Consider the following 17,329-nt stretch of genomic DNA (forward strand, 5'->3'; position numbering starts at 1 on the left):
TGGTCTTGTGCCTCTTGGATTGTTTGTTCTCTCCGAGTTCTGGCCGAACCTCGGGTTGAACCTTCCCCTTGGGCCATTCTGATTGGCCTGAAACTGTCCGGGGTTGTTGGGAGTGTACCTCCTGTCTTCGTTCTTCTGTGGATCTGGCTTGTCTGACACGGCCCAAGACTCTTGGCGAAGAGCCCGTTCCACAGCTTCAGCATACGTCTCTGGGCCAGTTCTACCAGTGTCTACACACCTAGCAATGTCTCTGCGTAGGCCCTTCACAAAACTCCAGGTCTTATTCTCTTCAGTGCTCACCTGGTTCTTCGCAAACCTAGACAGTTGGTCAAATTTTCGAACGTAGTCTTGCACGCTCGATGTTCCCTGCTTCAGATTAGTGAACTCATTCACTTTGTGCTCAATCACCGCCTTACTAAAGTACTTGCCATTGAACAAGGTCAAGAACTCTAGCCATTCCATCTCGGCAACGTTATGCCCTTTCTTGGCTGCGTCCCACCAGATGCGGGCATCTTTTCTCAGCATATAGGTCGCGCAGACTACCTTCTCTCTCTCAGTAGTTCCAATGAAGTCGAAGATTCTTTTCAAAATACTAATCCATTCCTCTGCCATTGAAGGGTCACTGCTCCCCTCGAATATAGGTGGATTTTGGTTGCCGAACCTTTCTGATATAGGTTTTGCTCGGGCAGCTCTTAGCGCTTCTACTGGCTGTACAGGTTGCTCAATGATAACCTGCGGGCCAAGGTTTTGTTCTTCATTGGTTGCTGGTGGTACTTCGTAGTTCTGAGAATTGTTGGGTGGCATGGGGAGTCGTCCCAGAAGGGTGTTAAATCTTTTAGCTTGGAGGGCATCAGCGTCCTCCTGTCTCTTTTGCCCTCTTTCTATTTGAGCTCCCTGCGTCTCCACTAGCCTTTGCAGATTGTTCATCTGCTCGGCTATCTCACGAACTCTATCAGCTTGGTTTGGAGCTCTAGCAGCAGGCGCGTTCTGAACTCTATCAACAGGTGTGGCCTGGCCTCAGCCAGCAGCACCCCTTCCTCTTTGAGCTCTTGTCCTTGCCATTTGTTTGCTTTCAAAACAAAAGCTCCTAAGTGCATAAGGACGAGAAGTTAGTTATTGACACAGATAGTCAATCAACCTAATTAAACACGCCAAGCATATCAAGCACAACAAGCAATCAACAATTTTTTAACAAAAGTTAGCAACTTCATGTCATAACCTATACCATATACAACAACGTTTCAAGTTTGGGTCGACCAGTCTAAGGGATTTACAAAATTATCCCTAAAAAAACAGACTTATAACCCTTCAAGACCAGTTACTAATTTCCTTAATCATATACAAGGTAGGTATATATTCCAAAACTAGGTGGGTTTCTAATACCTATGCAGAGCCTAACACCTAGTCAGTGTCGCTGTCAGCGGCCATATCAGGACCTTCCGCTGGATCGTCCTCGGGATCCTCCTCGGGATCTTCCTCAGTCTGGCCCATCGACTTGTCATAAGAAATTTTTTCCCCGCTGCCGAGTTCGCCGTCAGCAACTTCCTCCACTGGCAAGTTCTCAACTACAACTACACCAAATTCCTACAACCTAGTAGGTTTGCAAGATCTTTACAAAAAGTATCAACAAGACCATCATAGCATAACCTAACCTAAGCTGTCCATCAACATATACAGCTCTATGTCGGTATCCTCGTCAGACTGCTCGGGATCCTCCTCTGGCTCTACTGAAAACTTCCGTCATGTTCTGTGTACATTGCCAAATGGCACGCCAATGTCGTCATTCGTACTCGAAGTGGCAAGGAATTCTCATCGTTAAAGAGTCTCTAGAAAAATTGATTCTAGGCGAAGGGATCATGGGTAGTTTTCCTATCGCAGGGTCACCTATCTCAGGTATATCGACCATAACCTACAATTTATAGAATTTAGGTAAATAAAAAGAAAACAACACACTAAAGGAAGAAACAGTACTTACAGTGAGTGCCGGTCTATCTTTGCGAAATGTACATGTGGGTTGTCTACAGAACCGGCTCAACTCGAGCTCTGATACCAACTGTAACGACCCGGATTTTCAAGACTCGATAATGCGGAAATATAAATGTTTTCATTTAACAAAATGTCTCAAAAACCCATAGAAAAAAAAAACTTTTTAAAAAGTCGTATGGCCATACTTAACATTTAGTTGCAAACATGTTTTACAAAGATTAGAGTGAGCCTAGTTTAGGAAAATTACACAACATTTCCAAAAATAAAAAGGCTTCCCAAAAGGTCGGTCCACATGTACATTTGCAAGGAAGACTCCAGCGCTCACTGCTCTGCCTTGCCCTTGCTCTTACCTACAACATGAAACAACTAGGTAAGCGAAAACGCTTAGTAAGATCAACTTTCAAACAAAGCATGTAGAGAATTAGGGTTCCGGACCCATCCGGACCCTACACAATCAATTTCAAGAACGCTAAAGCGTCCTGGCAAACTTATGGTCATGCCTGATAACCAAGGATAAATTAATTCATAACTAGATAAAAATCCTGCACTCAGAAAAATCCCAGAACAAGCAGATATATTATATCACAACTATATCTTATCAACAAATATATCCCTGCACTCAGAAAATCCCAGAGCAAGCAGATATATTATATCACAACTATATCTTATCAACAATTATATCCCTGCACTCAGAAAATCCCAGAGCAAGCATATATATTATATCACCATATAATTCGAGACCAACGCTCGACAATTTCCAACAATTCATGCGTAACGCGCCCTCCAACATAATTGCTAATCTGTAAAAGAGAACTGAGTCCCCACACTAAGATCTAGCCAATAAATATTCTCATCAAGGGTAACTATCGTGTTACCTAGGGCATCGCTACATATTCAAGAGTGTAATCCAATTTACACGATTTTATGGAGACTTCTATGTTAATCAGTGGTGCTGGTGAGCAGCTGCCCCTAGGGTGTTCAACCTCACTCTCTCTTGGCAACCCCTAGTATCTCTAGGCACTCTCACGGAATGACCAATATTCACGGCTGCTATCCGGGAATAACTTATCAGAGCACTTGCTCGGATTCTAACCGTCCAATGATTAAGTAAGCATGAGGGCCCCTAGGTCCCATTTATCTTGGCGCCCCTAGGTTTAACCAGCTTATCCTCATCTCATGGCCACTCGTCTCGGTAATGAACCGGACATAAATAAAATCAAGCAGTGTGACGGGGATCAACCGTCTAGGATATGACAGACTTCTACCGTTCATATTTTCTAAATCAGCACTCACTAGACTAACGTCTCTAAGCAACTTTCTATGACAGCCTATGTATATGCATGTATCCCTATACTAACATACAAGACAATAATCATTTCATGTTGCAGCCATACAATATAAGTTGACTTACTTGGAGTCCTTAGCGCTCAGCAAGTTTTCACCCTCCAATGTTCAGTCCAGTTACGCTTAGCCAATACTGTAGTTATCCATACAGTATACTCGGATTAATAATGGCACTAATAATTCATTATTATTATTTTGGGCAGTTTGGTCATTTTAATAAAAGTCATTTGTAAGGATTTACAATCCTTATTTGGTTTTAAACCTATTAAGGAAAGTTATACAAAATATTCGAGACTAAACCCTAAGTCTCGGGGAGACCTATCCTAAGGTCTCGATACCTAGGCTCGGGTATCACAATGGTATTTCCCACAATTAGCTAAAAATCTTATTCTTTCCAGGTATCGCTATTACCCCGCACTTTCGACTAGTCGGTTAAAATATGTAAGATTTTAGCCGGTATTATATCCAGAAAATACAAATAAATTCCTTAATTATTTTTAAAGAAAATAAACTCTTTAAATTTTCCTTTTATTTTTCTTAAGGTTTTAATATCTAAAAACCGTTTTAAGAAAATTGCCTAATTTGTCTTAATTAGGAAAACCGTTATAAATTTCTCATCTTGACTAATTAATTTTCCAAAAGCAATTAATCAATTTTACTTACTAGGAAAATAATTTATTTAATTATTTTTCTCAAAATATAGGGTTTTAAACCCTCTTTTAATTTATTAACTATTAATAAATTAAATCTCTTATTTTTAAAAAGAATAAAACCTCTTTAATAAAAATAATTCATTTAAACTCAAAGGGATAATTTTAGTGAAAATATGATTTCAAGACTTACCAATTTATATCTTGAAATAAGCAAAATTTTACTTTTTACCTTATGTTCCAAAATCTCATTTTTACACTAAGTGTGAAAAACCTAATTTTCACATTTTTAACTACATACTTCATTAGTTCATAACTTGAAATTTACTTACCCAATTGTTACCAAAATTTCCCAATTCCATTTTTGTTATGCCATTTAGCCCTTTGTAAAATCTTAGGTCAAAATGAGCATTTTTGATTGGTGATATCATTTTCCAACAATGAGGTAAAAATGACCTTATTTTCAAGTCCTTATTTTTTTCCAAACTTTGACAGTTAATAAATTTCAAACCGTTCAATATTTTCTTACCAAATTTTACAGTGGAATAATAGGTTATGCCAGTAATATGTCCACAAAATTTTAGAAAAAACTGGGTTCATTTGCCCTATACAGTGGCTGTCCAAACTTGGTTCCGAAAATAAGAATACGAAAAAACAGTTTTTTACCTAATCTTTGAAATAGCATAACTTACTCATTTCTAAACATTTTTTTGTGTTTCAAAAGCTCAATTTTATGTACTCAATCTCAACAACATCACAGTACAATTTAATTTTACAAAAACAATATACAGTGGCTGCTTGACCCCTTGGAAGTCACAGCTCAAAACATGTTTTGTTTTAGGGTATCCTACAAAACCCTTGGGGGTTTTGGTTCCCATTTTCAAAAATCAATACACATGCATCATAAAAATTATTAAACAACTACCATTACCTTATTACATCATCAACAAGAAACTCTAAGCATTAGATATACAAAATAATGCTTAAAACTAAAAACCCTACAACAAAATCATCAAAAGTAAACTTTTTACCTCTTTGGTGTTCTTGCTTAAGGTTTGGACCTTCCTATAAGCTTTGACTCCTTCAAAACCTTTCAAAAACCCTAACAAACTTCCCCCAACAACATAGTCAATTAGCTATTTGAAACTCTATGCTTAAAACTTTACAAAAGCCTAGATTAGTGAAAGTTTACCTTAGGGAAAACCCTTCCTAGACCAAGACTTAGCTTCCAAGTTTCTTTGGTGTTCTTGGGGTTGAAAATGGAGAGAACACTTGAGAGAGTCTTCAAAAATCAGATGAGAGTGAATGAGGGAGGGAGAGTGGTCGGATTTGGGGGTTAGAATGGCTCACACAACTCTTCAAAATATCACAAAACACTTGAGTGCTTTTCTACCCACTTGCCCACTTGACTTCTTAATTAAATGGGATTTGAATTTTATAAAATTGGGTTCACACCACTCTAAAATAGCACATGGCCAGCCACCCTTTTCCATATATGTGACCATTAATTTTTTTTATTTTTTATAAAGGTTAATAAAGGTTTATAAGAAGAAAAGTCCAAATTGACTTTTGACACCTTTTTTCACTCTTATTAAGTTTTAATCACCAAACTTAACATTAATTAATTAAATTAAATGTCTCTCACATTTAATTTAATTAATCACATAATAAAATTTAACCTATGGTCCATTCATGGAATAAAATTCCCCATTTCGGCAAAATTAGGCATTTAACACAAAATGCCCTAAAATTTCCATTTTCTTTTAGGTTTATTATTTTTGACCAAACTTTATCTTTTATGAATGTATTTTATGCCCAAAATATAATTGCCATGAGTTTTCATTTTATTTTCCGAGATTTTTACCCGATCAGGGTTTTTGTGTCGGTCCAGGACCGAAAGTCTTATCTTGACTTTTAAAATCACAAAATTCATATTTTGGCTAGCAATAACTCATGGAATACTTACAAACAAAATATAATATTATTTAAAATAATATTCTTAACCCGGGGGAAAAATACCGACCCGAGTCGTTTAAAGGTACCCAAAAACGTAGGACGTTACAAACCATCCTTGGATGGAACTCATGAGTTTGTTATTGTTGAAACTATTCTCCCAATAACTTATTCTTACCCATTGAACTCTTGCCCTTGGTGTTCACAAGTTTGGAGTTGGGTTGCCATCATTGGTGAACATATTATTCTAGGTGTTTTAGTCCCATCCCTTTTGAAATGGAACTTACTAACCTCATCGCAAGAGGTTTTGTAAATGAATCTGCTAAGTTCTCACTGATCTTAACTTATGAGATCGATATGAATCCTCCTCAAATCAATTGTATCACATACTCATGTCTTAGACTTATATGTCTACAATTCCCATTATATATGTCATTATATGCTATAGCTAGTGTGGCTTGACTATCACAATGTATTGAGATCATTGATACCTTATCCATGGAGATTGTGATACCCAACAAGAGATCTCTAAGCCACTCGACCTCTTTGCTGATTTTCGTTAAAGCTATAAACTCAGCCTCCATAGTTGAGTGTGAAATTCATGTTTGTTTCTTAGAACCCCAAGAGATTGTTCCTCCTCTGAGAATAAATACCCAACAACTAGTGAAGAGATTATCTCCCACACTCAATATCAAACTTGCATCAGAATATCCTTCAAGTATCCTCAGGAACTTTTAATATTGGAGACCTAGCTGCTTGGTCCTTTTAAGGTACCCTAGAACTCTCTCAATTTCTTTCCAATGTTCCATACTTGGATTGCTCGTAGACCTACTCAGTTTACTAACCGCATATGCAATATCCGCTCTTATACAATGAGTGGCGTACATTAGACTCCCTAATGCACTTGCATACACAAGTTGAGCCACCGCTCTACCATTATTCTTTTCAAGCTTTATGCTTGAATCAAATGGTGTATTTACCTCTTTGATTTTGAGATGACTAAACTTGTCAAGCACTTTCTCAACATAGTGTTCTTGACTTAAGGCATAACCCCTACTATTTCTTCTCATTTTTATACCCAAGATGGTATCAAACTCTCCAAGTTCTTTCATCTTGAAAGTGGAAGATAGAAACCTCTTCGTTTCTATTATTCCTTTTATTTCATTACTCAAAATCAACATATCATCAACATATAGACACACCAAGAAGACATAGTCATCACAAGTCTTAGAGTATAAACACTTGTCCACATTATTGTGTCTAAACTCATCCGAAATTATGGCTTTATCAATTTTCTCATACCATTTTTTTTGTGCTTTCTTTAAACCACATAATGATTTAACAAGCCTACACACTTTATGTTCATTTCCCCTTAGAACAAAACCCTCCGGTTGTTCCATATAAATCTCCTCATCGAGATCTCCTTTTAACAATGTCGTTTTGGCATGCATTAGATGAACATAAAGGATATATATTGATGATCAGGAAAATAGTACTCTTATAGTGGTTGTCCTAGAAATTGGTGGATATGTGTCCAAATAATTGTTTCCTTCCTTTTGTTTAAACCCTTTGGCTACTAGTCTTGCATTGCAGGTTTGTAATGTGCCATCAGTGTGATATTTTTTCTGAAATACCCACTTGCACCGAATTTGTTTTGAACCTTGTGGAAGGTCTACCAATTCCCATGTGTGTTTTGAAATAATTGAATTCATCTCATCATTTATTGTCTCCTTCCAAAAAGCAGAGTCTCTTGAAGAGATTGCTTCTTGGAATGTTTTGGGATCATCCTCAACTTGAAGAGCCATAGGAAATTTCCATATGACTTCTTCAAGGTTTTCCTCTACTAGGTAAAGTGTCTCCACTTGAGATGTCTCATTTGATCCCAAATCTTTAAGCCTTTGGCTTCTCCGAGGTAATATAAGTTGCTCATCAACCTTTGGATATTTCTCTTTAAGAGATTCTTCAAGACTTGTGGGTTTTTGAAAATTGCTATCACAATATAACATATTCTCAAAGAACTACACTTCTCTTGATTCATTTATCACATTATACTCCAAGTCTAATAGCCTATAGGCTTTGCTATTTGAGCCAAAGCCAACAAATGCACACTTTACGACCCTTGGACCCAACTTGGTCCTTTTATTCTCCGTGGCCCTGCAATAAGCAAGGCACCCCCACACTTTAAGATAGCCTAGGTTAGGCTTCTTTCCTATCCATAACTCATATGGAGATACATTGTTCTTTTTCATAGGAATTCGATTCAATATATGACACGCAACAAGCAAAACTTCACCCCAAAAATTATAACACAATTTAGCATGTAAAAGCATAGAGTTAATCATCTCAAGATAAGTCCTATTCTTTCTTTTAGCTATTCCATTTTGTTGTGGAGTGTGTGGTGTAGTGCATTCATGTATATTGCCTTGTTATTCATAAAACACATTGAAAACCACCTCTATCACTTCTAAGAGTCTTTATTTTCCTTTCCAATTGATTTTCTACTTCAACTTTATAGATTTTAAATGCATTAAATGCCTCATCCTTACTCTTAAGTAAATAGACATAAGTATACCTAGAGCAATCGTCTATAAAAGTCATGAAGTATCTATTTCCTCCTCTAGTCAACATGGCATTCAATTCACATAAATCACTATGTATTAAATCTTGAAAGTTTGAACATCTATCAACACTTGGAAAATGTTTCTCTACCATTTTAGATTTAAAACATAATTCACATTTATCATGCGCATCCACATCACAATTAATCAATCCACATTTAACAACTCTTTTAACTCTGCTATAACCTATATGAGCAAGTCTATTATGCCACAAAGTAAAAGAATTGGAATTAACCACATTACAGGAATTAGATGCCATATCATCGTTGTCACTATCAAAAGCAAGATAAGAATATTGTAAGGCTTATACACAATGAGATTTGGGATCTAACAAGCCTTAAAACTCATGCAAGTCAAGCAAAGCTTGATGAGTTTCTTGGAGAAAACTATGGTCTTTAAGAGCTAGAGAGAGAGAGAGAGAAGTTAGAAAGAGAGTGTTGAAAAACCACCTAGGCAATGTTTTTCCTGCCATCGCCTACTAGCAGATGATACATCCCCTGCTTGGTCTTTTGAAGCCCTTCACATTTTGGCGATGCTACACCACTTAGGGGGTGACACATCGCCACCCCCTCTGACTTTGGACCCTTCCAATGGACCTAAAATTGCTCCAAATGCTACCAATCGTTTTGTGAATGTTTGGATACTTCATTGTATTACTTTAGACCCATAAAAGTCACTTTTAGATGCCTTCTACATATTCTCTTGTTTTCACTTCTCCTTAAGTGAAAACCGTTAATCGTTTTTTACCTCAACCTATAAACATATTAACCCTTATATTTAACCAATCTCAGCAAGGGACCTGGTGGCTCGAAGAGTTTTTCTGGCGACCCGAGAACCAAGTGCTGGAATGCTATGCCCTAACTGGAAGGTCTATACAAGGTCGAGAGCATCATTTGTCCCGGGACATACAAGTTGGCCCAATTAAACGGGAAGTTGATACCCCATGCCTGGAATGTCGAGTACCTTCGTCGGTATTACCAATAATGCAAGTAGTTTGTGTATTTTCTAATTTTACAACTCATATGTTGCCTACGAGCAATTAATGAAAATCGTGTATACAAAACACAATAGATGAAAATTCAGAGAATTTTCTTATATTTGTAATTTTTTATTTAAGTTTTAGTGCATGAGGATGTACTCGCTCGTTGACAAGTGAACATAGACCAGTCTCTGATCATTTTGGGGGCATAAGTGGGATAGTCACCTTACGATGATAGGCCGCTCATAGACCATGACCTAGGGAATTCAGTTTGAGGAGCCCATATGGATGTTGGTATAATATTAAATCACATAGAAAATAGATCAAGGATTACCTCTTGTAGCCTATCAAGTGTCTTTTAATCTTTTTGTATAAAATCAACGATCATCCTATCCAGTGTTCGAAAAGCTCACACATTGATCTTCCATACCAATCCTCAAACACACAAGGACGTGTGTGGGCACGTAATATTCAAAAGGTTGATTTACATGACTCTCTAGATGTACTCAACACATGAGTTCTAGAGAGATTTCACTGAGAGAAGAGGTATTGAATAGTTTTTCAGGTTTTTAAAAAACTATCGCTTTTCTTAGAGAGAGAGCGTCTAATTTTTAATCGCTTAAAAATTCCTTAATGAAAACCTTTTTTTTAAAGTACCGTACTATTAGATTTATAAAGATAATTAATTTTAATTTTATTAAAAATAAAATTCAAATTCAAATTGATCTGATATTTATATTTAATTATTTATTTAAATCATATTTAAAAAGAATAATTAAATAACTGATTAAACAAACAATTTCAAATTAAAAATTCAAATCTCAAGGATGGGGAATCAGGGTTTTCCTAATTTGTTTGTTTGTTTAATCATATAGTGAGTGTGTCGCCCATATCAATCAGGGTTTTCCTAATTTTTCTCATTTGTTTGTTTAATCAACTTTGAAGATAATATATTTATCCCAATATAAATATCAGTTAATTCAAAATTAACTTTATTTTAAAATATCAGTTTTAAATTAAATAAATAAATATCATATTCTAAATAAGATATTTATTATTCTCCAGTGGATCTATAATACGAAGCTCCAATAAACCTGATTATTAATTAAACTCTTTAATCTAATAATCTTATTTATTTATTCCATGATTACTCCACTATAAATACGGAATTGCACTCTAGGTATTTATAGAATTATATTTATAGAGTTTTCTCTTGTAGTCCATTGATATAATCAATAAATGTAGTTATGTCCTCCATTTATTGGTTCGGTAATTAGAGCTGCTAAAAAATACCGTTTCACCCTTATAATTACCTCTTGATTGTTAAGTACCATTAATTCACTAGTGTATAATTAATCTATAATCAAATTATAGATTTGAGCTCAATAACTATTCAGTTCCAGAATTAACCCTTAAGGGAAGCAATATTCGATCCATTAGGAAAGTATGGATTCCATTATTGTAATTCATGTTCCCAACCATCCATGATATTGAATCTCCAAAACAAAATTCATTAGCCTCATTATACAAAGAGACCTTAACGAGTGAATCAAAAGATCCAATAAACACAAACAGGAGTTCATGAATACTCAGGATTTAGACTAATCTACAAATGAACATCTATTATGATAAGAATTAAATCTTTATATCAAACGACAAGTTTATAAAGATAATTAATTTTCATCGGTCCTGTCATATATAATCTCTATTATATACAACACATTTACTAAGATGTCTATCCACATCCATAATCCGAATCTATATTACTCGCATCTCATATGATTAGCAAACCATAGTAGTAACCATTCATTAAAGATTTCATACTTTAATATCTTACTGACTATTTTATTCCTTATATAAGATCCTAATTCTCATGTACTAATACAAGAACATATTCTCTTTAATAAATAAGGAATTTTCTTGATATTAGCATATAATTAATTCAAACAATAATTATAACATTCAAATATAATAAATTGTCATTTTATTTAAATTCAATAAAATGTCTCTACTTGTTTTTAGGGCATTGATCCTAACTATGGAGCACCTTATAGTAAACCTAGTGTCATAGAGCTTCTGAGAGTACCCGAGAAGCATGACCTAGGGAACTCAATTTTAGGAGCCCATATGGAGAGCCTTATAGTAAACCTAGTGTCGTAAAGCTTAAGAGAGCTCCCAAGAAGCATGACCTAGGGAACTCAGTTAGAGGAACCTATATGGGGAACCTTAGAATAAACCTAGTGTCACAAGGCTCACGAGAACAAATCGCCTAAGACCGAGAGCACAATTCACTTCCTAAGGACCAAGCGCTTGCAAAGAAATATTGAGTTCCCAAGAACAAAAATTGTAAAGGGCTTTCAAGCCCCGAGTTTCCTAGACTTGGGCACAAGTACCAAGTTACCAAAACTTGGGTAAGCAAGCACCGAGTCACCTAGACTTGGGCACAAGTCCTAAGTTGCCTAAACTTGGGCAAGCAAGCCCCGAGTCAACTAGAATTACGCACATGTCCCAAGTTTCCTAAACATGGGCAAGCAAGCCCCGAGTCACCTAGATTTGGGCACTAGTCCCAAGTTGCTTAAACTTGGGCAAGCAAACCCCAAGTCACCTAGAGTTGGGAACGAGTCCAAAGTTACCTAAACTTGGGCAGGCAAGACCTAAGTTGCCTAGACTCGGCCACGAGATCCAAATCACACAAGTAGGCCTGAGGACTCAATTAACTTGTCGAGGACTAAACGCCCATGAAACATCATTAAGTTCTTAATTGCAGAAATTGTGAAGGGTACTCACGTCCTGAGTCGCCTAGACTTGGGCACACAACTCCCAAGTTGCCTAAACTTGAGCACACAAGCCCCACGTCACCTAAACTTGGGCACACAAGTCCCAAGTTGCCAAAACTTGGGGATACAAGCCCTAAGTGTAACGCCCTACTAATCCAGGACCATTACACTATGTGTTTAAAAATAGTGCTTAACTTGTTAAGCGGGTCATTTGGACTCAAACATGTAATTAAAGTTAATTAAATGATTAAGTATAAAAAAATTTGGCCAAAAAAATAATACTATTCATTAAAAGTTTCAATATATACATAGGATCCCAAAAATGAGTTTGCAAGAAGTTACAATTGTAAGCAAGGTAGAAAATGCCCGACCTAAGCGGCGAAATTAGCCAAAATCCTAATTCCCCAAAAGAAGTCTCGACCGTGGTGGTCGAGCAGGCTGTATATGTACATGTCTCCCCCGAAGCTCTCCAACTCATGACTGGTCCAACTTTCCTTTGCCCTTACTCGCACCACGAAGCACCCCTGAGCCAAGGCTCAGCTAGAAAACCCATACAAATAAAACATATATCAAAATAGACATTAACATGTACTACATACTTTATAACAACAACAGGTTCACATAGATTTTCCAATAAGTATACGAATCATCCCGAGTAGATGGATATCGCACCCCCACAATGGCTCTGCTACTACGGCGGATATCACACCCCTGTAATGGCCCCGCCACTACGACATACATTACGCATGTAATGCCAATAACGACCTCACGACCGAGCAATCACGATTACAATAAATCAGTACAAACATTTATAACAAAAAAGGTTTATACAAAGCAGACATTTAACTTTAAACAGATTTATGACACATTCATCCCCATGTCCTATAATTGGGGTGCATGCCCTAAACTCGGTGTAAGTGTCAGTTTCTTAGCTCAATTCCCGAGTGGATAGCGTATGGCAACCTCGAGTGTGATCATTTCCTCCCGGGCCTAAAGTTATACCCAAGTCACAACATATTAAGGAATATTCATCAAGAAATAAACCAATTAAAAGCTTTAAGATCAAGTCCTAGCCCTCGAGACCCCAGATTCCACTAAATCGGGTAGTGGAATCATTCCCAAGCCCTTAGGTTTGGGATCCCATAACCCAAAACCTGATTTTTGACTCTTTTCCCATTTGAGTCGCGACGCGCCCCTAAAACAGCCGCAACACTCAACTAGGCAAAGAGCCCACGTCAAAAATCCCCTGTGCACATGATGCTCGAGGCACCCCTTCCTCGACCGAGTTCATGCGAGCCATGATGCTCTAAGAACAGCATCGCGGCGCGACCCTAAAACCCAGAATTCCTTATGATTTTAGAACTGACAAATCCTCCCAAAATCGTCCCAAGACACTCCCAAATAAAAAATTCAAGAACTTAACAAAACTAACTCAAAAACTTAAAAAAATAAAAACTTGGATTACCTCTGAGAAGCAAGCTTTCCCCAACTAGAATTAAAGCCCCTTGAAGGCTCCTAGTCCTCCACAATAACTTAATTCCCAACACAATTCACCTCTAAGCAAGAATTCAAAGCTTTTCTTTCAAAATCAAATAAAAACTCTAAGGGAGAGAAACGGAGAGAAATTGAGAAACAGAGAAACGTGAGAATGAGATTACCTCGGATTAACTAAGTCTTGAACTATACCCCTAGTAAAAGACTATAACACCCCTGCCTACTAAACCTCTCCTCAAAGACCCCAAGGGAAAAAATGTCATTTGACACCACAATCCCTCTAAACCTCAAATTTCACTTAAAATTCCAAATTAATTTCCTATAATCACGAAATACCACTATTTCCCCCAAATATGACTCATACTCCAATGAGTCTCAGTAACTCCCCTTATTACCAAAATACCCATTGGCTCACCCCGAGCCAGGCATTTAACCCCGTTGTGACTTTTCTACTAAATTGCTCACTAGGAACGCTTTGTACCGAATATCTCAAATATATCCACATAATAATATGGCCCCAGTCATAAAACATATATAATTACAAATATACCCTCAGCAAGTCAAAATTATGAAAATGCCATTTTTAACAGAAATGGGCCCACAAGCATATTTAATACACTTAAACATGCATAAGGAGTCCTATCATAATATAACTCATATTTCACATAATCAAATATATAATCATAATTAAATCATGTTAACATATAAAAATCCAATTATGCCCTCTTGGCACACTAATCAAGGAACTAAGCCTTATTGGTAAATTTGGGACGTTACACTAAGTCACCAAAACTTGGGAACATAAGTCTCGAGTTGCCTAAACTTGGGCCCACGAATGGTGGACAAAATCAAGTTAAATTTAAGTCAACTTTTTCGTGATATTGCATTACGTAAGGAAGTTGATAGAAACCTTGTACATTTTTTAAGTCCAATTTGTATTATTACCGAACCTTGTATGAAAAATGTGTGACTAAATAGGCAAAGAAGGCAAGTAAATAGAGCAAAAAAGGCCATTCAAAGAAGAATATTTACAATATCACTCGAGGGATTGAGCATTAAATTTGGTCATACCCCAATGGAGAGTGGCTCGCAAGCCTATTTACAAATGTAAAAAAAAAATACAAAAAGAAGTCTATTTGGTCCTTGTAGGAAACTCCTAGATGAGGTCAATGACAAGGTCGGTCTCGGGAACCTGGCCAGCTCCTCTAGCTGCACCAGCTTCCATTGCCTGAAGATTCTCTTCGAAGAGGAGCCGAGTAGCCTTGGCGTCTTCAGTAAATTTGAGGTCCATGTCATTGTTGTTAAGCCAAGCCACATAAAAAATTTCCTCAACTATTGTGTCGACTTTATTATCAAGGACCTCTACCTTATTTCGGAGAGATTCCACCTCCCCTTTCCCCTGAGAAGCCACGAGGTTGGCATGCTGTGTCCGCTCCTCCACAACTTGAGCCTTATAAGCCGCCAGGGTGGTCTCGCCACGAGAATTTGTTGCAGCCTCCACAACTTGAGAAGCTTCTCCCATGACCTTAACTGTTTCTTGTCGGGCTTGGGCAGCTTCCTCCTTGGACTTCCTAGCCTCTTCATGGGCTTGCCGGGCCTCGTCCTTAGTGACCTTGATCTCCTCCTGGGCTCGTCCACTCTCATCTTTAGTATCCTTGACTTCCTCGGCCGCCTTGGTTGCTGACTCTTCCAGCTCTAGAGAACGGATATTCTCCACCTCGAGTGCCACCTGCAAGTAGACCAGCTCCTCTGGAGACACACGTGCTTTAGCCCTTAAAGGGATACACTTCTCCTTAGACCGCTTGACCTCATAGTACTTCTCCATCATAATGTCCCTGAGCCATTGGGCCACCATAGCCGACTAAAAGGGAACAAGAACAAGTTAGTTAAATGTAAATAATCACAACATTAAACAGACCCAAACTATGGAGAAACTTACCCTAACAGAGGCATATCGAAGTTTGGAGATGAGAGAAGCCTCGTTGTTGTCGCCTAGCTAGGCAAAGCTCCGAGCAATCAGCTCGCACATAGTGGAGTTAACTACCTTAAGAAGCTCCACCACAAGAGGAGCTACAACCTCGCTGAGCTTCTTGATGAAAAGGATTTCCAACTTAATTCGGCCTATGGGAGGCTTCAGAGGCCTCGCCCAAGTAGGTTTGGACTGACAGAGGGATTTGGCTGTTTCACGCAAGTTCTGGTTTCCCAGGCATTATAACTACTAAGGTATTACTTACTCTAGATAAGCACCTATAGGTGCCGAGCCTTGTAGAAATACTGTGCTCGGTTAGCCAAAAATTATTTTTTCCTCCTCCAATGTTCCATGATGGGAAAATAGAGAATATCTGAGAGCAACGAACGAGATCTTGGGGAAATGGGGTTTTTCAGAGCTCTAGAAGTGGGGAAGTTTAGAATGCAAAAGAGAAATGTGAAGAGAGGAAAATTATTAACATACCACTGTGCTTGGATGGAAAGCAATTCAATCCAACCCTTTGATCACCTAGGGAGTAAGTACTCGAGCGTGATCCAACAATCACACTTTTCAAGGTGCAGATCATGATAAAAAAAAATGAAAGTACATCTCGGGTACGGAACAGACGTCTTGGGCATGAAAATGACCCCTCATTGGATGGCATCGATTAGTGGACCCAACAACAGGGAGTCGATATGTGGGTCACCTTTTTGGAGGTGTCAAGCCCTGAGGATGCTCAACCGTCTCAACCTGAGTACATCCCTAACAATTACTCTGTTGAAATAATGTCTCCACTGTCCGAGGACTAGTGAAAACTTGGGGAGAAAATGTTGTTTGTGTTTTCACCAAGTGATTGGTGGCACACATTAAATAGTAATTAAGTCTTTGCGAAAGCTGATTAAGTCCCTTAGAGCTTGCTTCGAGCTCCTTGAGAGGTAAGACTTGCCTTTAATCACAATTCACCACCACTGGATGAGTATGTCCTCGTGGAAATGTTACTTCTCAAGGATCATGTTCTTGGATATTGTCCAAGTCTTAGTGCAAGATAGTTTCTTATATTCAAGTCCTCCATGTCTTCGAGATCCATCCTCCAAACATGGAACAAAGTTGCCAGGTGTCAAGCACAGTGACCCTGGACCACTAGCAGCCAACTAATACTTACTGTTATGTTGATGGTGATGTTGATTCCGTATAAACAACAAGTAGGATGTCTCATGACACTGCCTGACATCGAAAAACAAGCTACTACCCTCATGACACTGTCAGGAGCATGTTGCCCAATAAAGTAGTGGGCTAGTACCTCGTATTCGGCCCACTAGGATACGCAAGGGCCTACTAGCACATTAACTTAAGGAATTTACCATTTATTTTACATTTAAGTCCATGTTAAGGGAGGATAGTTGTAATTAATCCTCATTAGAGAACTAATTGCCCTTAGCCATCTATAAATTGGGCTAGGGCACACTTTGTAAATTATCCATATTTTATCTTCTTGTAATGAGAGCATTGCCAAAACATTGCATGAAAACCTCCATAGAAGCTTGACATTTGAAAGCTTT

The sequence above is a fragment of the Humulus lupulus genome, chromosome X (genome assembly GCF_963169125.1).
Source record: "Humulus lupulus chromosome X, drHumLupu1.1, whole genome shotgun sequence".
NCBI classification, from domain to species: Eukaryota; Viridiplantae; Streptophyta; class Magnoliopsida; order Rosales; family Cannabaceae; genus Humulus; species Humulus lupulus.